Here is a 23,722-nt window from a genome sequence, read left to right as displayed (position 1 = left end):
GCTCAGTCGTTGAGCATCTGCCTTCGGCTCAGGTCATGATCCCAGGGTCCTGGGATGGAGCCCCGCATCGGGCTCCCCGCTCTGAGGGAAGCCTGCTTCTCCCTCTCCCACTCCCCCTGCTTGTGTTCCCTCTCTCACTGTCTCTGTCAAATAAATAAAAATCTAAAAAAAAAAAGGAAACCCCTTAACCATTCATGAATGAAATTCAAGAATCAGAAACTAACTTTTTTAATACAAAAATGCTGTTTCATTTGGTTTGTGATATTAGTACTTAAAAGAAATTTAATTTTGGGGCGTCTGGGTGGCTCAGTTGGTTAAGCGACTGCCTTTGGCTCAGGTCATAATCCCAGAGTCCCAGGATCGAGTCATGCATCAGGTTCCCTGCTCAGCAGGGAGTCTGCTTCTCCCTCTGACCCTCCCCCATCTCATGCTCGCGCTCTCTCTCTCTCAAATAAATGAAACAATTTTGTCCTTTAGTTAAATGAATATAAATATTTAAGACTCCCCTACCAAAAATTTTATATTTTCATCAACATACTTGAGTGTCCAGAATTATTTAAAAAAGTAGAAAAACTATGTTAGGATGTCCTGGGAAGATTCCATGCACCAATTTAAAAAAGCAGCCAAAATAAGTGATCTCATACCAGTGATGGCACTAAATAGTAGTGATTTGATCAACAGGAGATATATCTGCCGGACACTAGGAAAAACTCCCCCTATACTCTGTAACTGAAGGAGTCTAGAGTTGTTTGAAGCTTTAAAAGAACATCTGTCTCTACTACTTTTTGTGTTCCATACATTGATTTACTCACCCTTCAGAAGAGAGAAGATAAAAAGTGCATGTCTTCCACTTCCTCGCCCCCTAATCCCAACAGTTTGGTATATATCGTTGTATTCTTCTAAATACCTTTCTATACACAAACTAACATATAATTATTTGTGTTTTTCTGCAAACAATATAATCATACTATATTGTTAGGTGCATTTCTCCTTCATTATCATTAACATCTCTTCATATCAGTTCATTAAGTTGTATTCCAATCTTTATAATGCAGTAAACTACTATAATACAGGCATATAATTATTATTCAATCAACATGGATGGTTGGCTCCATATTTTGCCTCTTATAATACTGAACATTCTTGGACATATAAATCTATGCACCTGTGCAAGTAATTCTATTACACAGATTAGTACTGCATGTATCTAACTTTACCTCCAAATCATTCTCCAAAGCTAGTGTACAAATCTATATCCCCACCACCAATATACGGGAATGCCCTTTGCTCAGATCCTCACCATTGCTAGAGTAAATCAGTGTTTAAATTATAACAATCTAATAGGTAAAAAATACTCTCATTTCAATGTGCATTTCCTTATTCACTAATGAGGCTCAGTATCTTTTTACCTGTTTGACATTTCTTTAGAACGATCCTAGAAAAGCATGCCCTTCAGACTCACAGCTGTTCTTCCTCAGTGTTCTCTTGACTTAATTAGGATAATACAATATTCTATAAAATCTAAACTTCATTTTCAGAAAACACAATACACTTAAAATACTTAGAAAGCTTTACAAATAAAATAAATTCCTAGGATTTCATACACTTAGAAAATAAGGTATTGGAAATGCTTTAAAATATTAAGTATCAGCATAAATTAAAAAGGAAAATACAACTAATTAATGACTGTAAATGTGCTGAATTTTTAAATAATCTTTCTGTAATATTTTTTGCCCAAAAACAAAACCAAATATTCTATAAAAAGGGGGCAGGAGTGTAACTCCTTTTAAAAGAGGGCTACTGTCCTACTTACAGAAACTCTTCTATTATTATAATACTCTATCTCAGCACTTTCTTAGGAAAGCAGTTGATATTAATACCTGTTGAATAAATGAATGAATGAATCAGTAAACCAATTTATTAAGAAGCTCCCATGTGCCAAGTACTATGCTAGCAATGACCCAGTGCCTAGCCTCACAATGTTTACAAAGACTGGAGCACGAATTCATCTCTAGAATTATTTATTGTCAAGTATTAGTTATAACTATTATTTTTTAAAGTCCTATGTTCTTGGTGTTTAAATCATATTTCATGACTTTTAAATGTATAATTCATTACGTACAAGTTAACCAGATTATGTTTTAGTTTATGCCAATATATCCATTACATTCACTTCTCATTTTTCTATTTTCTATGTCCCTTTCATTTAGCACTGTTCATAACTAGCTTATTCACAAACAAGCTTCAAAGGTGAAGGTAATCTTAATAAGATAATGGTCCCTCCTATGGTCAGAAAACTACAATTCTGGTAATCACTGATAAATATTAATGTTCACTTTAAACATCCTATAATGACAGTATCAACCACTTTTTGCAAAATGAACTTTTGTTTTGACATATGTGAAAATGAGAATACACTTTTATAACCATAAGCAAAGTTTATCAGTTTTTACCTACAATTGATAAATTATAATACTCTCATTACAAATTATATAGAGATTCAGGGCGCCTGGGTGGCTCAGTCATTAAGCGTCTACCTTCAGCTCAGGTCATGGTCCCAGGGTCCTGGGATGGAGCCCCGCATCGCATTGGCCTCCCTGCTCCACAGGAAGCCTGCTTCTCCCTCTCCCACTCCCACTGCTTGTGTTCCTGCTCTCGCTATCTCTGTTTTTTATTAAATTTTATTAAATAAAATCTTTAAAAAAAATTATATAGAGACTCAAATTTGGTAGGTACTTTGCAGAATAAAGTAGAGAAAAGAACTAGGGAGTGCTTTACTTAAATACGGTGGTCAGGCCTCACCAAGAAGATAGGCAAATGGAACAAAGACTCCAAGGGGCCTAGGCAGAAGCCTTGTATCTGAAGGTAACAGCCTTCCAAGCAAAGGAAACAGCAAATACAAAGAGCCTGAGGTGGGCATGGAGTGTTTCTGGGAGGAAAGCAAGGCCAACAGCTGGAGCAGAGTACTTGAGGAAAGTCAAAGACAAATGCCAAGTATTACTTGGGGGAGGGGATTCAGAGAATGTAGTTACTTTGTAGGCCACTGTAAAGGTTTTGATTTTTACTCTGAATGAGACAGAAAACACTGGAAAGACTTTTGACCTGACTTATATTTTAATAGTGTCACTGGCCACTGTGTTAAAACTGGAGAACAAGGGTAGAAGTAGGAGTACTGCAATAAAGCAGACGAGAGAGGGTGGCCTGGAATAGGTGGCAGTGGTTAAGTGTTAGATTCTGGATGCAGTACTCTGTGAAGGTAGCCACTGCTACTGAGGTATCATGTGTGAGGTTTAAGAAAAGAAATGCAAAGGTTATTTTATTAGCACTGAAATGACTTAAATGACATTTAAAAATATTTTTATTTTTCACTTTCACTTTGGAGTGTTTCACTTTTAGAGGGGCTCAAAGCATTTTTACGTGCTAGGTATGAAACCTTAAGACCCAAAGTAACAGAAACGAGTACCTATGATGCAAGTGTTCCTTATCTCTAGGGTGGCAGTGGTCACATGGGTTTATTATGCATTTGTCAGAATTAACTGAAATTAAAATGGGTGCATTATAGTGCATGCAAATTTTCTCAACTAATCTCATCTCCTCCATCCAAAACTTTTTCAAAAAAAAAAACAACTTTCAAATAAGATTTATCTTTACCACTCAAAATATGCATGCATTCTGCTTTTCTCTTTTTCCTCTTTACACTTTTAAATCACTCCTTTTTTCCTACACCATTTACTGCTTACAACCATTCCTCCATTGCAGATTTATCCCAATAGAAAACAAATTATTTCACCAGGAATAGATATACTGGCTAACCCCATCGGGACACTGTGTGCCAGCCAAATTTCAAAATGGTGAAGAGGCAAATGAATCAACAGATTCTCCTTAGTAAACACTTATACAACTCATTCATTCATTCAACAAATATCTAGCTCCAATTGTCTGTCAGGTTCTTTTCTAAGCGTTAGTTTTATTAGCTCTGAAAGAGCAAATTTTACGTTATTATATAGTTACACAGCCAGCCCAGCGGCTCTAAACTGAATATAAATGATATGACTATAAAAGGCATTATTCCCTGCAGTTTACAGCCTGCAGGGTATAATGGACTGACATACCTGCCCCAGCCTAAGCAAAACAAAACCTTCAAAACATCATTTCTCAAACTGAATTTCTACAGAAGTGGAGTCTTCGGGAACTATTCCTAAGAAAAAGTGTTCCATGTCCAAAGAATGGGAAATGCTTTATTAACAAAAAGTTTCTTTTGCAGGAAAACTTTTCAGAGGTGTGAAAATACTCAAGTCTCCCAAAGGGGAGCTGATCTTTTTCTGAGATTTCCACTTAGCTGTTTTACCATCTTCGATGATTAGAAAGCAATACTATCTACAGAGAAAAATTAGTGGTAGTCTGGAGCTGAGGTGGGAACAGGGAGTGACGTGCAAACAGGAAAGAGGAATCCTTTTTGGAGTAACAGTTGCACAACTCTGAACATTTACTAAAAAATCATCAAATTACACATTACAAAGAGTGTATTTTATGTGTTAATTACACCTTAATAAAGTTGCTTTTAAAAAAAGCAATACCAATTTGGGGCAATTCCAGGCTAAATCCAATTAAGACCTGTAGATTAGACAATACTGCATCAATATTAATTTCCTGATTTTGTTCACTGTACTGTTAAATATGAAAATGTCTTTATTCTAGGAAATATACACTGAGGTTTAAGGGCTAAGGGATGTCTCATCTGCAGCTTACTAGCAAAACACTTCAGAAGAAAACTATGAAGAAAAAGAGGAGAGGATAAAGCAAATTTGTGAAATGTTATCATTTGGGGAATCTGGGTGAAAGGTATTTGAGAATTCTTTCTACTATTCTTGAAACTTTTTTGAAGTTTGAAATCGTACCAAGTAAGTTTTAAAAAGTAGTATCAGGGGCGCCTGGGTGGCTCAGTCCTTAAGCGTCTGCCTTCGGCTCAGGGTATGATCCCATGGGATCGAGCCCCACATCAGTTTCCCTGCTCGGTGGGAAGCCTGCTTCTCCCTCTCCCACTCCCGCCCTGCTTGTGTTCCCTCTCTCGCTATGTCTCTGTCCCAAAAAAAAAAAAAAAAAGGTAGTATCGATTCTAGTGGTGTAAATATTATGTTCTTTTTCTTAAGTTTCAAAAAGGCAGAAAAAAAGCTATTCAAAAACTTTAAGGCGGAGTCAATCGAACTCCTTTTAGGAATGGCAGTGGTAGTTGTCAGAAAAGACTACCAAGATTAAACAAAATACACAGAATATTTTTGTAAGACATTAAAAGACTCAATGACTACTTCTGCTTCCAAAGTTACAAAATAGTCAATATAATTTTTCTTTAAACCGTACATAAATGAGAAAGTACACAGCTAATTTGTGGCCCAAAAAGTTACTTGAAAATCCCAAAGCTCAAATTAGGTGTGAAGTAGTTACCAATGTTAAAATGAACTCATTTTATTTTAGAAACATATTTAAAAGCTTTACCACAGTGGAATAAAAAGATACCAAACCACAAAATAAAAACACTTAGCCCAAACTATTATAAATATATATGGGGCCTATTTGCAACACTGGAACAATAAAAACATTTTCTTCCTAGAAGTGGTTTGGAACCATACCTAAATAAATAAATAAGGGAAAAACCTACTTTGGGTATCCCAAATGGAAATTTGATAACCCCAAGGAGATTTTTTTTTTTTTTTTTTTTTTTTTTAAGTAGACTCTACATCCAGCGTGGAGCCCAACACAGGGCTTCAACTCACAACCCTGAGATCAAGACCTGAGCTGAGATCAAGAGTTGGACACTCAGGGCGCCTGGGTGGCTCAGTTGGATAAATGTCTGACTCTTGATTTCAGCTCAGGTCATGATCTCAGTGTCTTGAGACTGAATCACATGGCGGGCTCCACGCTCAGCAGGGAGTCTGCTTGAGAGTTTCTCTCTCTCTCTCTCAAATAAATAAATAAATCTTTAAAAAAAAAGAGTTGGACAAAAATAGAGTTGGACACTTAACTGACTGAGCCACCCAGACGCCCCAAGAAGATAAATTATTTAAAAATATTAACTAACATTTTAACTTGTTTCTGTTTACAAAAGTCTTCAACATACATTATCTCACTGAATCTCCCAAATTACCTGGTGTAGATATATTATTCTTTTACAGATGAAGAAGCTAACCTGTCCAAGGGAATAACTGGGTTCCCACAATAAGTGGGTGGGAACCCCAAGGTCATCCCCACTATCCTAAATTACCAATCCAAAGGCTGTTTTCACTGTATCACAATGCCCCTTTCTAGTAACAACATACCAAGAAGAAACTCCTGATTAAGGGTTAACTTTGATTTTATTTATAAAAGTCTATTCAGAGTACACTAGAAGAAATGTTAAGAGTCGGGATTAGGCTCTTAAATAACAATATCAGTTAACTTGGACTAAACACTATGTTACTTAGACGTTACACTAAGGATTTTACATACATTTTTCTCAATTCCCAATCACAATAACCTATGAAGTGGATACTATTCTAATCCTCAATTTACAGATGAGGAAAACCAAGACTTCAAGAACAGTTAAATTAATTAGAACAGTATACTATCTGCTTGAATCATGAGGAACAGATGATCAACTGGATGCCTTTCAAGGCCTCTGAAGGTTTCTGGAAATCTTTTAAAAAAAATTAAAGTTCCCAACACAACATAAAAATTGTTTATATTCTACTGCCAACTACCTAATTCAGGGCACTTCATACTATAGCAGCCTGGTACAACAGAAGTCCAATCTCTTCCTTCCTTTCGGTCTGTTCCACTCTGTCCAGTATCAAAATGGCTTTTCCATGGCAATATAAATCCACATTACATAACTTCAAAATAATCTTCATATTCCTAGATCTACTTAGAAAAACGTATTTAAAAAGTACTGAAGACCAAAGAAAAGTAAGAAAGAAATAACACATTTTAATGTGGAGCTTGGTCATCGCCTAGAATGAATGGGGATATAATTTACTGCAACCTCCAATGGAGGAAGGGGCAGGACCACAATAATCACAATCTTAAGAGAACCAGGGGGGCTGCTAAAAAAGGTGGGCAGTAGTTGAATTCGGGTTGGGGGAGTTGGGGGAGTCTACTCGGTGGCGGGCTCTGAATGCCGAAAGAGGAAAAGAAAGAAATCCGTTGGTGGCCAGCACCTCGCTAAAAAGGGTGGGTGCTTGTTAGCTTGTAAGCAGAGCCTGGGGCAAAAGTGTCCTAGGCCCGGAAAATCTACAGTAGGGCTCCACAAGCTCGGGTTAGAAAGGGGCCTCAGAGAAGGGCTCCCAAGGGGCCGACCGATCATTTTTTTGGCAAACGTGGAGCCCAAAAGGTCCGAGGCGATTCACTCTGTGGCGGACCGTGGAAAGGAAAAGGAAAGTGGGCGACAATGCAAGGAGGAAAGCTCGGGCAGTAGGTCCGGCCTCCACGGGCTCCTGCTGGGCCCACTGGTTTTCGAGGCCTTTGAAAAGTGGAGAAACCCAAGCCTCGTGCCCGTCCCCTCCCCCACTCCAACCCCCCTTTACCCCCAATCCCACCCCGGCCCTTTCGCAGCCTCCCTGGCTTCCCCTCCTCCCGCAACCGAGGTACCCGGTTTCCCGGTTCCCACACGCGTTCAGAGGCGTGAACTCACCCGCCGCTGAGGAAACAGTACGGTCTTCGCGGTGTTCCGAGCTCCAGGTTACGAGTGGGGTCCACCCGTTCGAGGTTTCTCGGCGCAGCTCGCCGGGAGACTGGTGCCGAAGCGCCTACTCACACAGGCCGCAAACACAGCCGCGCTGCGCGGGGAGCTTCTGGAGGTCTTCCTCTTGCCCGGCGTGCACTGCGGCCGGGGAGAGTGAAGAGGAGAATCATAGAGAAGAACGCGTATAGATAGTCTTCTCTTTTGGCTCTGAATCACCACGCAGCGGCGAATAACCATAGAGAAGGAGCGCCTGGTGGGGACTAGAAAGGCTCGAGTTGTAAATTACGACCCACCCTGCCATATTTGATTGGAGCTGATTGAATCTTATGACTAGGAGACGCCATCTTGAGGTCAAGGTTCTGGTGCGCACGGGGCGAAGGCTGTTAGAGAATTTCTTACTTTTGGTAGTTTGTGTTTTGGCGCTTATAACTTTGCTGTGTGGCTCATTGAGAGGTTCGGTGTACTGCACACCGGGCCTCACCTAGCACCTCAGTGGAAACTGGGAGTGCTTACCTTTCCCTGGAAAACGGCTACTCTTGATACCGAGAAATAACTGGCAAAGGGCGTGGTGGTTTCAAGTGCACGCGCACACCCTTTGGCCGCGCTAGTAGGGCAAAAGAGGTAGCTAAAAGTACTTGAAATACCTAAAACGGCCTGTAAAAGCTTTTAACATAACTTTCATTCTGTAATGTAAAGGTGCTGAAAAGAACTTCACTTACTAGATTAACGGAAATAAAACTAGATTATTAGAAATAAACTAATGAAACTAATCATAAATGATTCTTCAATTTATGAACATTTATGTTCAAATTATGAACAAAAGCAGTATCTTTTCACAGGCCTTTGTTTCCTAACTCTGGCTTCTCAAAAGGCTTATCATTTATTCAATATAAATTTATTGCCTCCCTGAGTGCCTGGTGCTAAGTGCTGGAAGCATGAAGGTAAATGCAAGTGAGATTTTACCGCTCTTTGGGAAGAGCTGCAAACAACGCGGAACAGATGACAAACTGACCACTGTGTATAAAATTGAAACATACTGCCTTTCCTTGTATGCTTTTCCTATTGATTTTTACTCTATAGCACTTATCACGACTTACGGTACTATTTATTTATTTTATGGTTTGTCTTTCCCTACCCCACTAGAATGTAAAGGTAAGGAGATCAGGAATTGTCTCTTGCTCACTGCCCTATCCCAGTGGCTAGGACAAGGCCCGGTACATAGCAAATTCTCAAAAAATAATTGTTGAATGAAAGAAATGATTATATGTGAGTACCAACAGAACATAAAATGCAGTGGGAGACTAATGGGAAAGGCTATAACATTACTATCATTTCTAAAATTTACATCCACCTGTATTTCTTATTAGGTTTCCTTACCATTAAGTAGAGCTAATAATATCTATTCCCCAGAGCTATTGCAAGAATTAAATTAACTAATGCATGTAAAAGTATTTTGTTCAGTAAAGCGCTAGTCAAACGCTAGTTACATTTTGCAAATAACAGATTTGGGGGTGCTTGGGTGGCTCTGTCGGTTAAGCATCTGCCTTCTGTTCAGGTTATGATCCCAGGGTCCTGGGATCAGCCCTGCATCTGGCTCCCTGCTCAGTGGGGAGCCTGCTTCTCCCTCTGCCTCTACCCCTGCTTGTGCTCTCTCTTGCTCTCTGTTAAATACATAAATAAAATCTTAAAACAGGTTATGCCTTTTTTTACAACCACAGGCATGAACAGAAATCCTTTCAGATTACTCTGTATCCCTTTGCTTTGTTAGAAACATTATATACAGGGGTGCTTGGGTGGCTCTGTGGGTTAAGCATCTGCCTTCTGCTCAGGTCATGATCCCAGGGTCCTGCGATTGAGCCCCGCATCCGGCTCCCTGCTCTGCGGGAAGCCTGCTCCTCCCTCTCCTACTCCCCCTGCTTGTGTTCCCTCCCTCGCCCTCGCTGTGTCTCTCTCTGTCAAATAAAGAAATAAAATCTTAAAAAAAAGAATATATACAAATTCATGTATTACTTTTATAGTAAAGCCTTAAAGAGAGAGTTGTCTTAAGTAAGTTTGCTAACTTTTTTGTTGCTTACGTTGACCCGACATCCATTCCCCTGCCTTTGGTAATGGTACTCCAAATTTCTTAAAAGAAACCATCTTTCCACTACTCTAGATCTTTGTAGTTTGGATGTAAACTCCTAACCCTAGCCAGACACTTTAGGACACAGGGATAAAGTTATAACCCAAGCAGAGCCCGGTAATTGAGTACTTATGTTGTACCAGGCACTATTTTAAGTATCTTGCAGATATCAGCGACTTTAAACCTCACTGCAATCCACCAAAGTAGGAACAATTGTGGTACAGATGAAGAAACTAAGACTTAGAAAGGTTGAATAAATTGCCCAAAGTTATAAGAACAGTAGTGTTGGAGCCAATTTGGTTCCTGATTGCATGGTCTCAACCGTTACGCTATTGCTGCTTCACCTAGCAAGAATAATGCTAAAAGGGGTTGAGGGAGGGGACTCTATCTTTTTCACTTAACTTAAATCTGGAAGGATTTAAACTTAGAACTATTGGGGATAAGAATGAAACAATCACAGAAGAAAACTAAGAGAAGTTGAGAGATTTTTTTGACAATATCATTTGAGAACATAGATTCAGCCTTTTTTTTTTTTTAAGATTTACAGGGGCACCTGGGTGGCTCAGATGGTTAGTCATCTGCTTTGGGCTCAGGTCCTGATCCCAGGACCTTCGGATCCTCTACTGTTGCCCCTGCTTATGCTTTCTCACTCTCTCTGTCAAATAAATAAAATCCTTTAAAAAAATAAAATTAATAAAAATAAAATTAAAAAATAATAAATTTTAAAAAAGATTTACAGAGAGCAAGAGCACATGCACAATCGTGAATGGGGGAGGGACTGAGGGAGAGAATTTTCAAGCTAACTACTCCCTGCTGAGTGCATAGCCCAATCCACCCGGGGCTCTATCTCATGATCCATGAGATCATGACTTATGCCAAAACCAACTGAGCCACCCGGGCATCCCAAGATTTGACCGTTCTTAAAGTCATTATGTTTCTAGACTTCTCAATATGTAAGCAAATATATTACTTTTCCTAAATCAGTTTGAATTGAGTTTTCTATCCTTTCAACAGAAAGAGTCCTAAACAATACACTTGTATGTTACTTACAGAGATAGGTCAAGCCATTCACCTGCAATAACAGGCATCCCACTTCTGAGGAGTTTTTTCTCATAGGCCCTTGCTGAGGAAAGTGACTGTAGATAATTAATTTGGATGCTGGTGACCACATTATGTGTGTTCTGACCCTATTCCTATGGCCACATCTGGTCAGCAATATAGCATGGGACCTGTGAGAAAAACATTGTTTAGTTGGCCCATGCAGATCCTGTCAAGGATTTAAACCAGAGATGTAGAGGATTCAATTAATTGACAGCAAAAGAGAAATGCAGTGATGGGTGATAATGTGGGTGAATCATATCAAAAACAGAAGGTCACTAGAATAGGCATCTTTGTTCCCTAGATTGGAAGGAGGAAATTATTGAAATTCTTTTTTTTTCTAAGATTTTATTTATTTGACAGAGAGAGACACAGCGAGAGAGGGAACACAAGCGGGGGAGTGGGAGAGGAAGAAGCAGGCTTCCTGCGGAGCAGGGAGCCCGATGCGGGGCTCGATCCCAGGATCCCGGAATCATGACCTGAGCCGAAGGCAGCCGCTTAACCAACTGAGCCACCCAGGCGCCCCTCTTTTTTTTTTTTTTAAGATTTTATTTACTTGAGAGGGAGAGAGCAAGTGCACAAGCAGGGGGAGTGGCAGGCAGAGGGGGAAGCAGGCTCCCCACTGAGCAAGGAGCTTGATGCGGGACTTGATCCCTGGACCCCAGGATCATGACCTGAGCCAAAGGCAGATGCTTAACCAACTGAGCCACCGAGGCGTCCCAAATTATTGGAATTCTTATCACGCACCTGAGCTGTCATCAGAACTGCTGGATTTAAAGCAATATCCTGATGAATATCTAATATCCCAGATATTCAGCCATGTAGCTTCAGTTCCTGCTTCATCATTCCAGGACATTCCAGGGATCATGACCTGAGCCAAAGGCAGACACTTAACCGACTGAGCCACCCAGGTACCCCTTAATTCACCTTTAAATGGGCAAGATAGACACATAATGTTCACTAGTGTTTGGTTGTTTTTTTTTTAAATCACAGCATATCTTTAAAATGTAGCAAAATAATTTTAAACAGCCAGATATGAAACAGCTTTTCCCTACATTACTGCCTAGAGCTCCAATGTAGGCTACCTTGTTATCAAGATTCATACTTTATGTGAATTAAAACTGCTGCTACTTGGTATTATTAAAATATTTGCGTAGGGACGCCTGGGTGGTTCAGTCAGTTGAGCGTCCAATTCTTGGTTTCGACTCAGGTCAAGATCTCAGGGTCATGAGATCGAGCCCTGCACCGGGCTCCGTGCTCAGTGAGGAGTCTGCTGGAGGGTCTCTCCCTCTGCCCCTCCCCCTGCTCATGCTCTCACTCTCTCTCTAAAATAAATAAATAAAATATTTTTAAAAAGTATTTGTGAAGGGCGCCTGGGTGGCTCAGTTGGTTAAGCGACTGCCTTCGGCTCAGGTCATGATCCTGGAGTCCCGGGATCGAGTCCCGCATCGGGCTCCCCGCTCAGTGGGGAGTCTGCTTCTCCCTCTGACCCTCTTCCCTCTCGTGCTCTCTATCTCTCATTCTCTATCTCTCAAATAAATAAATAAAATAAAAAAAAAAGTATTTGTGAAGTTACAGAAGGCAGATATATTGTGTTAGACTTTCTAAAGTTACCAAAAAACAAGTAATAATATCCGGTTAAAGAGGAAATGGGTGTAAAGGGCAATTTTCCATGGACTATGATTTGGCCTGTAAAGAAGAGATACTCACATATCCTTGAAAAGTGGAAGGCTTGTTGAAATGTTATGATAGGAATATGCAAATTATCTGTAGCAGCACTTCCTCTAGCTAGCAGATCAGGAGAAGTCAGGAAAGGCTTCTAGGGGGAAATATTTTTTTTTAAAGATTTATTTATTTATTTGACAGAGAGAGACACACACACAGTGAGAGAGGGAACACAAGCAGGGGGAGTGGGAGAGGGAGGAGCAGGCTTCCCGCAGAGCAGGGAGCTGGATGCGGGGCTCCATCCCAGGACCCTGGGATCATGACCTGAGCCGAAGGCAGACGCTTAATGACTGAGCCACCCAGGCACCCCTCCAGGGAGAAGTATTATCCTGAGCCATGTTTTAGCCATGTTGTAAAGGGAGGACAAATGATGAATAAGATATGAAAAAATCTCCCCTTTATTAGTAATCACAGAAATGCTAATACCATAGTGAGATAAAGATTTTAAAGTCCTTTCATTTGGTCCCCTTCTTCCCCTAACCTGGGCAGGGCTGTTGGTGCCAGCAACTGTCAGGGGTCAAAGGGGCACACCAGACTACCTCCCATTGAAAGGTGTCTCGTGCCATGTCTCCAAGGACAGAGGACACCTCTGTCCTTGGGTATAGTGTATGTGTGTATGTTTATGTGGGTGCATGCACACATGTGCACATGCTCACACACGGAGAAGTCGAATCCAAAGGCAGCTGCTTTCCTGAGTGTGTTTTACTTGTGGGACAGTGAAGCCAGAGCATGCGTGGAGAATTAAATCTCCCAGTCAGAAAACACAGTTCATAGTTTCCATCGTTTTCTAAAGAAAAAACTCTGAAGTAGCTAATAATCTAAAATGCAAAAAAAATTATAAATTTTTAAAAAGTCCTTTCATTTGTAAAATTTAAGAAGTCTGGGGGCGCCTGGGTGGCTCAGTTGGTTAGGCAACTACCTTCGGCTCAGGTCATGATCCCGGAATCCCAGGGATCAAGTCCCACATGGGGCTCCCTGCTCAGTGGGGAGTCTGCTTCTCCCTCTGACCTTCTCCCCTCTCATGCTCTCTCACACTCTCTCTCTCAAATAAATAAATAAAATCTTTTTTTTAAAGATTTTATTTATTTATTTGACAGAGAGAGTGAGAGAGCACAAGCAGGGGGAACAGTAGAGGGAGAGGGAGAAGCAGACTCCCCACCAAGCAGGGATCCTGATGCAGGGCTCGATCCCAGGACCCTGGGATCATGACCTGAGCCGAAGGCAGATGCTTAACCATCTGAGCCACCCAGGCGCCCCTAAATAAAATCTTTAAAAAATAAAATAAAATTTTAAAAGTCTGGTAATACAGGGATGTAGAATAACAGGAACACTCAGGCATTTCTGGTAGAAGTGTATATTGGTACAACTACTTTGGCATAACCTAGAAAAATAAAGCATGTGCTTTCCCTATGACCCAGCAGCTCACTCCTATTATTTTTTTAAAGATTTTTTTAAGATTTTATTTATTTATTTGAGAGAGAGAGAATGAGATAGAGAGAGAGAGCATGAGAGGGTCAGAGGGAGAAGCCGACTCCCCGCTGAGCAGGGAGCCTGATGTGGGACTCGATCCTGGGACTCCAGGATCATGACCCGAGCCAAAGGCAGTCGCCTAACTGACTGAGCCACCCAGGTGCCCAGCTCACTCCTATTATTATATAGAGAAACCTTTGCATACATGTACCAGGACCATATTCAAGAAGGTTTATAACACCATGGTTCATAAAAGAAAAAAAATTGGAAATTACTCAAATGTCTGACAAGATAATAAACATATTTTCAATGAGTCACATAATGAGCATTATATAAAAATAGAATGAATAAATCAGTTTTACAGTTCAACACATGAGATGCTGAACAACAACAAAAAAAGCCAGAAGTTTATATTGTATGACACCATTGTCATAAAGATTAAAAATCGGCATAAATTTTAAAAAACTGGCATAAGTAATCTATTGTTTAAAGAAACAAATATGTGTGGTAAAACCATATTTTTTAAAAAGCCAAAGGAATTGGGGAGTCTGGTGGCTCAGTCAGTTAAGCATTCAACTCTTGGTTTTGGTGAAGGTCATGATCTCAGGATCCTGGGATCCAGCCTGGCATCAGGTTCCCAGCTCAGCAGCGAGTTGGCTTGTGGATTCTTTCCTTCCCCCTCTGGCCCTCCCCCCACTCCCGCAGGAGCTCTCTCTCTGTCTCTCCCTAAAACAAAAAAGGAATTATTAATTGAAAATTCAGGGTAGAGTTACCTCCTAGAGTTATTATTTGCCTTTTGGAGGGAGGAAAAGTAATGAGAAACAGAACATACATGTAGTCTCAATCATTTTGGTAATGTTCTGGTTCACAAACACAGTGATGGATTTACTAGTTTTCATTTTATTATGCTTCATAATTTTTTTAAGATTTTATTTATTCATTTGAGAGAGAGATAGAGAGCACAAGCTGGGGGACAGGCAGAGGGAGAGGGGGAAGCAGACTCCCTGCTGAGCAAGGAGCCCGCTGGACATGGGGTTCTATCCCAGGACCAGGAGTTCATGACCTGAGCTGAAGGCAGACCATCTGAGCCACCCAGGAGCCCCTGTGTTTCATAATTTATATATGCATTACATATATTTTCAATGCAGTAAATATTACAAAATTTTAAATTAAAAGTAAATTATGCAATGACGTCTATATATACTTATAGACATATTTTCTTTTGCTTTTTAGAATTTTACATAAATGGAATCGTAGAGTTATTCAATTTTCTTTTTCTTTTTTAAGATTTATTTACTTATTTGGGGGAGGAAGGGCAGAAGGAGAAGAAGGAGAGAGAGAATCTCCAGCAGACTCCCCTCTGAGCAAGGAGCCTGACAGGGCTTGATCCCACAACTCGGAGACCATGACCTAAGCCAAAATCAAGACTTGGACATTCAATGGACTAGAGTTGAATGAACTCAGGTGACCCTAGAGTTATCCAATTTTCTTTTCTTTTTTTTTTTTAAAGATTTTATTTATTTATTTGAGAGAGACAGAGCACAAGCAGGGGGAAGGGCTAGGGGAGAGGGAGAAGCAGGCTCCCCACTGAGCAGGGAACCTGGTGCGGGGCTCATTCCCAGGATCATGAGATCATGACCTGAGTCAAAGGCAGACACTTAACCGACTGAGCCACCCAGGTATCCCAGAGTTATTCAATTTTCACTCATGAATAGGGCTAGGGTTTTTTTTGTACATTAAATCAGTATGTAGAAATCTACCTAATTTTATTTTTTAATTTTTATTTATTTTTATTTAAAGATTTCAATTTATTTATTTGACAGAGAGAGACACAGCGAGAGAGGGAACACAAGCAGGGGGAGTGGGAGAGGGAGAAGCAGGCTTCCCACGGAGCAGGGAGCCCGATATGGGGCTCAATCCCAAGACCCTGGGATCATGACCTGAGCTGAAGGCAAACACTTAACCATCTGAACCACCCAGGTGCCCCGAAATCTACCTAATTTTAAAGACGGAGCTACCTCATTTTTTTTAAGTTTATTTACTTTTTTTTCAATAATCTCTACACCAAACGTGGCTCAAACTCACAACCCGAAAATGAAGAGCTCACTGAGCCAGCCAGGTGCCCCTGAGCTACCTCATTTTTTAAAATTGCTACATTGGGCGCCTGGGTGGCTCAGTTGGTTGAGCGACTGCCTTCGGCTCAGGTCATGATCCCGGGGTCCTGGGATCGAGTCCCACATCGGGCTCCCGGCTCAGCCGGGAGCCTGCTTCTCCCTCTGACCCTTTCCCCTCTCATGCTGTTTCTCTCTCTCTTTCTCAAATAAATAAATAAAATCTTTAAAATAAAAAAATAAATAAATAAATAAAATAAAATTGCTACATTGGGGGTGCCTGGGTGGCTCACTCGTTAGGCATCTGCCTTCGGGTCATGATCTCAGGGTCCTGGGATCGAGTCCCACATCGCGCTCCCTGCTCGGTGGGAAGCCCTGCTTCTCCCTCTCCCTTTGCTTATGTTCCCTCTCTTGCTGTGTCTCTCTGTCATATAAATAAATAAAATCTTTTTAAAAAAATTGCTACATTGTATTTCATAATATGGTTGTGTCATAGTGTTTGGGACTAGAAAGTTTTCAGAAGCAGGTAACAGAGAACCCAACTCAAACTGGCTTAAACAGTAAGGAAATGTTTTGGCTCATCCAGCAGAGGGACTAGATAGACTGCCCTTCAGGGATGGGTGATGCAGAGGCTCAGAAATTTTATCAAGAACTTCCTGAGGCACCTGGGTGGCTCAGTTGGTTGGGTGTGTGACTTTGGCTCAGTGTCCTGGGATCGGCCCTATGTCAGGGCCCGGCACTCAGCCAGGATTCTGTTTCTGCCTCTCCTGCTGCCCCTCCCCTGCTCATGCTCTCTTTCTCTCTCTCTCAAATAAATAAATAAAATCTTTAAAAAAAAAGAGAGAGAGAGAGAGAGAACAAGGTTCTTCCTGCCTTGCTTTTTCCCTCTTTGCTTTACCATCTACAAATGGGCCTATGGACCTTATTCTTTTTTTTTTTTTAAGTTCTTGTTTTTATTTTTATTTTTTTTTAGTAATCTCTATACCCAATGTGGGGCTCAAACCCATGACCCCAAGATCAAGACTCATATGCTCTTCCAACTGACACAACCAGGCACCCCAATATGGGCCTCATTCTAAGGCCAGCTCCCTTCATGGAGCCCACATGCTTTTTGATTCAGGAGAAAAACAAAGTGGATTTCCGAAGGTCTCCCAGAAGATCAAGGACGAACGATCCACAAGCTCCAGGAATCTGAATTGAATCACATCCTAAGCTGAGCTTCTTGCTCTTGCCTAAAACAATCATTGGCAGGATAGATGCAATTACCCTTGCAAAAATCAGGCCTATCCCTTGAACTAAGAGTCAAGTCAGCTTTCTCTGAAACCCAAGGTCTGTGCTGGGTAAAGGTGGATATTTAAACAAAATTAGAATTCTGTTAGAAAAGAAGAAGAGGGAAATAGATTCTGAGAAGGCAACCATCGCCCACTATACAGTTTATTTATTAATTTCCTTATTTATGGACATTTGTTTCCATTTTGTACATATTTTTAAATTTTTATTTATATTTCAAGTAGGCTCCATGCCCAGTGTGGAGCCCAATGTGGGACTTGAACTCACGACCCTGAGATCAGGACCTGAGCTTAGATCAAAAGTCCAATTGGTTAAATCGAGGTGCACCTTGGTTTTGTACACATTTAAGCAATTTTGCAGTTAACATCTTCATATATGTTTCCTTTGAAATCATGAAATATGTGTCTGAACTGGTATCAAAGCAAGGTAGAAGGCTATGCTAATTTCTAAAATTGAACAGATACCTACCAAATAGCTCTTCAAAAGGGCTATACCATGGGCATCTTGGTGGCTCAGTTGGTTAAATGTCTGCCTTTGGCTCGGGTCATGATCCCAGGGTCCTGAGATTGAATCCCGCATTGGGCTCTCTGCTCAGCAGGGAATCTGCTTCTCCCTCTGCTCTTCCCCGCTGCTCCCCCCTCCCAATCAAATGAATAAAAAATATTTTTAAAAAAGATTTTCTTTTATTTATTTGTCAGAGAGAGAGAGAGCACAAGCAGGGGGAGCGGCAGGCAGAGGAAGAAGCAGACTCCCTGCTGAGCAAGGAGCCCGATGGGGGACGCTATTCCAGGACCCTGAGATCATGACCTGAGCTGAAGGCAGATGCCTAACTGACTGAGCCACCCAGGCATCCCAATAAATAAATCTTTTAAAACAAAAAGATACACATAGTTTCATTGCATTGGTGGAGACCAGGTTCAGATAACAGTTGTAGAAAAAGATACCTTTATTAGGGGAAGTAAGAGAAATGATACTTAAACTAAATTAAATATCATTGTCTCCCATTAGAATGTTATATACAGGGGCGCCTGGTGGCTCAGTTGGTTAAGTGTCTGCCTTAGGCTCAGGTCATGATCCCAGAGTCCTGGGATCGAGCCCCACATCGAGCTCCCTGCTCAGCAGGAAGCCCGCTTCTCCCTCTCCCACTCCCTCTGCTCGTGTTCCCTCTCTTGCTGTGTCTCTCTCTGTCAAATAAATAAACAAAATCTTAAAAAAATAAAGAATGTTACATACATATACATCTATATATTGAGTTTAAACTATTTGTAGAAATGCAATTGGTATAGCCCTTTTTTTTATTTTTGCAAGAGAGAGAGAGCAAGAGAGAGAGAGCATGCGCGTGAGCATGAGCAGGGGTGGGGGGGAGGAGCAGAGGGAGAGGGAAAGAAGCAGACTCCCTGCTGATTGCAGAGCCCTGATGTGGGCCTTGATCTTAAGACCCTGAGATCATGACCTGAGCCAAAACCAAGAATTGGCCACTCAACCACCTGAGCACCCAAGCGCCCCACTACATCTACCTTTTTGCTAAGTCCAGTGGACATTTCTTAGCCTTTATTTTATTTTAGTTTTCTAGCATTTAATGCTTCTGACCACTGCACAAATCCTCTTTCCTTGAATTCTGTGTCCCACGGTCTTCCTCCTACCACTCTGCTTCCTCCTGCTTAATCTCCTTGGGAGGGTTCTTTTCTTACACTCATGTCTTAAAATGTTGGTTTTCCGCAGGCCTTCTACTCCTTACTCTAAGTGATTCCATAGCTGACTCATCTACTCTTAGGGCTTCAACAACCATCTATTCCCAGACCTATACCTATAGCCTAGACCACTTTAGTTCACTTCTATTATTGGTAGTTCCCCATGAAGTACCTGCTCTGGGATTTTCCCTGGGCACTTCAAACCCAACATGGGCAAAACTACACTTATTATTGTCAGCCTCATTTTTATTTGTTTCAGTAAAAGTCACATAAAATTCATCATTTTAAACATTTTTAAAATGTACAATTTGGTGACTCTCAGTACATTCGCAATATTGTGCAACAATCACCACTATCCAGGACATTTTCATCACCCCACATGGGAATTTCATACACATTGGGTAGTCACTCCTTATGACCCACTGGCAACCACTAAATAGCTTTCTGTCTCTATAGATTTGCCTATTCTGGGCACTTTCTATAAGTGGAATCACAGAATGTGTGGCTTTTGGTGTCTGGTCCTTTCGTGTAGCATGTTTTCAAGGTTCATCCATTTTATACCACACGACAGTACTTCATTCCTTTTTAAGCTGAATAATATGCTGTTGTATGAATATGCTACATTTTATTTATCCATTCATCAATGGATGGACATTTGGTTTGTGTCCACCATGAATAATGGTACTATGTACATGTGTGTACAAGTTTTTTTAAAAGATTTTATTTATTTATTTGAGAGAGAGAGAGCATGCTTGAGAGAGACCATGAGCCAGGGGAGGGGGGTAGGAACAGAGGAAGAGGGAGAAGCGGGCACCCTGGGATCATGACCTGAGCTGAAAGCGCTTAACCATCTGAGCCACCCAGGCGCCCCCGTGTACAAGTTTTTGTTTGAATATGTTCTCAATTCTCTTGGCTATATCACTAGAAATAGAATTGTGGGATCATATGGTAGTGCTATGTTTAACTTTTTAAGGAAATGCCAAACTGTTTTCCATAGCAGCGGCACCATTTTACATTCCCACCAGCAAAGTCTGAAGATTCTATTTGTCTACATCCTTGCCAATGCTTGTTATTCTTTGGGGTTTTTTGCTAATTATACCTTTCCTAGTGAGTGTGAGGTGATATCTCATTAGGGTTTTGATTACTATTTCTCTAATGACTAATGATGTTGAGCATCTTTTCATGTGTTTCTTGGCCATTTGTATACCCTCTTTGGAGAAATATCTATTTATATTCTTTTCCCATTTTTAATTGGATTATTTGATTTTTATTATTGTGCTTTAAGAATTCTTTATATATTCTGAATATTACCTCTGATCAGATATATGATTTGCAAATATTTGTCCCATTCTGTTGATTGCTTTTTCCCTCTCTTCATAGTGTCTTAATTCACCAAAGTTCTTAGTTTTGATGAAGTCCAATCTACCTGTTTTTTTCTTTGCTTGTGCTTTTGGTGTCATATTTAAGAAAGGTTTTATTTATTTATTAGAGAGAGTGAGAGAGAGAGCATGAGAGCAGGGAGGGTCAGAGGGAGAAGCAGACTCCCTGCTGAGCAGGGAGCATGATGCAGGGCTCTATCCTGGAATTCCAGGATCATGACAAGAGCCGAAGGAAGCTCCTAACCAACTGAGCCACCCAGATGCCCCCAAAAGACTATTCTTTCTTCCACTGAATAGTTTTGGAACTCTTGTCAAAAATCAATTGACCGGGGGCACCTGGGTGGCTCAGTCATTAAGTGTCTGCCTTCGGCTAAGGTCATGATCCCAGGGTCCTGGGATCGAGCTCCACATCGGGCTCCGTGCTCAGCACGAAGCCTGCTTCTCCCTCTCCCACTCCCCCTGCTTGTGTTCCCTCTCGCTGTCTCTCTCTCTCTGTGTCAAATAAATGAGTAAAATCTTTAAAAAAAAATCAATTGACGGGGTTTAATTATGGACTCTCAATTCTATTCCATTGATCTATATTTCTATCCAGTACCACATTGTTTTGATCACTATAGCTTTGTAATAAGTTTTGAAATCAGGAGTGTGTGTCTTTCAAATTTGTCTTTTTCAAAATTGTTTCAAGATTGCTATTCAGGGTCCCTTGCAATTCCACATAAATTTTAGGATCAACTGTCTATTTCTACACACCCAAGAAAAGTAGCTGGGGTGTGCCTGGGTGGCTCAGTTGGTTGAGCATCTGACTCTTGATTTCAGCTCAGGTCATGATCTCAGGATCATGAGTCTGGTTGAGATTTCCTTTCTCCCCCTACTTCTCTCCTCTCCTTCTGCCCCTACCCCTACTTTCATGAATGCACACTCTCGCTCTCTCAAATAAATGAATAAATCTTAAAAAAAAAAAGCAGTTGGAATTTTTAAATTTTTTTTTAGAAGTTGGAATTTTTATAGGAATTTCATTGAATCTGTAGGTCAGTCTGGGGGGTATTCCCATTATAACAATATTAAGTCTTTCAAAACATGAACACAGGATGTCTTTCCATTCGCTTTTTTTAAATTTATTTTTAAACATTTTTAAAAGATTTTATTTATTCATTTGAGAGAGAGTGAGAGAGAGAGCACGAGCAGTGGGGGGGAGGAGCAGAAGGAGAGGGAGAAGCTGACTCCCCGCTGAGCAGGGAGCCTAATGCAGGGCTCCAGCCTGGGACTCGGGGATCATGAGCAGAGTCAAAGGCATACACTTAACTGACTGAGCCACCCAGGTGCCCCTGTCTTCTTAAATTTCTTTCAATAATGTTTTGTAGTTTTCAGCATGAGTCTTGCATCTCCTTGGTTAATTTTATTCCTAAGTAGTTTATTCTTTTTGATGCTATTGTAAATGGAATTTTTTTCTCCTGAAACCACAAAACTCCTAGAAGAAAATAAAGGTGGTAAGCTCCTTGACAGGGGTCTCAGTGATGATTTTTTGGGGTTTGACAACAAAAGCAAAATCAACAAAAGAAAAATAAAGAAGTGGGATTACATCAAAGTAAAAAGTTTATGCACAGCACACCATCAACAAAATGAAAGGGCAACCTACTGAATGGGAGAAAATATTTGCAAATCATATATTTGATAAGGGGTTAGTATCCAAAACATGTAAAGAACTCATACAACTCAATAGCAAAATAGAATATTATTTCCATACAGTTAACCAACAGGTACATAAAAGGTACTCAACATTACTAATCAGGGAAATAACAAATCAAAACTGTGATGAGATGTCATCTCACCCCTGTCGGAATGACTATTATCAAAAGACAAGAAATAACAAGTGGTGGTGAGGATGTGAGAAAAAGGGAGCCCTCATGCAGTATCATTTGGAAATGTAAATTGGTGCGGCCACTGTGGAAAACAGTATGGAAGTTCGCCCTAAAATTAAAAATAGAACTACTGGTGGGCCTAGGTGGCTCAGTCAGTTAAATGTCTGACTCTTGATTTCGGGTCAGGTCATGATCTTAGGGTCATGAGATCGAGCCTGTTGTCAGGCTCCATTCTCAGCACCGAGTCGGCTTGAAATTCTCTCTCCCTGTCCCTCTGCCTGTCCCCTGGATCATGCTCTTTCTCTAAATCAATCAATCAATCAATCGGAGCAGAACTACCATACAATCTCAAAATTCTACTTCTCGATATTTATCTGAAGAAAATGAAAAAAAAAAGGGGGGGGATGCCTGGGTGGCTCAGTCGGTTAAGCTTCTGCCTTCAGCTCAGGTTATAATCCCAGAGTCCTGGGATCTAGTCCTGCATCGGGCTCCCTGCTCAGCGGGGAGCCTGCTTCTTCCTCTGCCTGCCATTCCCCCTGCTTGTGCTCTGTCTCTCTCTCTGACAAATAAATAAATAAAATCTTAAAAAAATAAAAATAAAAATAAACTAACTTGAAAAGATATATATACCCCCATGTTCACTGTACCATTATTTATAATAGCCAAGATATGGAAACAACCTACATGTCCATTAACGGATGAATGGATAAAGAAAGGGTGGTATATACACACAATGGAGTATTATTCACCCATTAAACAGAATGAAATCTTGCCATTAGCAACAACATGGATGGACCTTGAGGGCATTATGCTAAGTGAAATAAAAAATACTGTACATTCTCACTTTTATGTGGAATCAAAAAAACCCCTACAAAACTGATAGATACAGAGAAGACATTGGTGGTTGCCTGAGGTGAAGGGGTGTGTGTGTAAAATGGGTGAAGGAAGTCAAAAAGTACAAATTTCCAGTTATAAATTAAATGTCATGAGGATGTAATGTACTACAAAATGACTACAGTTAATAATACTCTATTAGGGCGCCTGGGTGGCTCAGCTGGTTAAGCGACTGCCTTCGGCTCAGGTCATGATCCTGGAGTCCTGGGATCGAGTCCCACATCGGGCTCCCTGCTCAGCGGGGAGTCTGCTTCTCCCTCGGACCCTCTTCCCTCTCGTGCTCTCTATCTCTCATTCTCTCTCTCTCAAATAAACAAAAAAATTTTTTTTAAAGAGGATATTTTCTTTTTTTTTAAGATTTTTATTTAT

General features: G+C 40.7%; 1 protein-coding gene across 2 annotated transcripts in view; it reads right to left on the bottom strand.

Moving 5' to 3' along the window:
* Nucleotides 1-7,846, bottom strand: part of RBM25 (RNA binding motif protein 25) — a 54,774-nt gene extending 46,928 nt beyond the window's left edge. For both annotated transcript variants that reach the window (XM_073895481.1, XM_025869720.2), the window contains exon 1: nt 7,664-7,846. The gene's annotated coding sequence lies outside the window, so the exon portion shown is untranslated. The remainder of the gene's footprint in view (nt 1-7,663) is intronic.
* Between the last annotated feature and the right edge of the window lie 15,876 nt (nt 7,847-23,722).

Source organism: Callorhinus ursinus, unplaced genomic scaffold, assembly GCF_003265705.2.
Source record: "Callorhinus ursinus isolate GAN/ISIS: 27379988/994484 unplaced genomic scaffold, GSC_fseal_2.0 scaffold8, whole genome shotgun sequence".
Classification (NCBI taxonomy): domain Eukaryota; kingdom Metazoa; phylum Chordata; class Mammalia; order Carnivora; family Otariidae; genus Callorhinus; species Callorhinus ursinus.
This window is presented reverse-complemented; position numbering and strand designations above follow the sequence as displayed.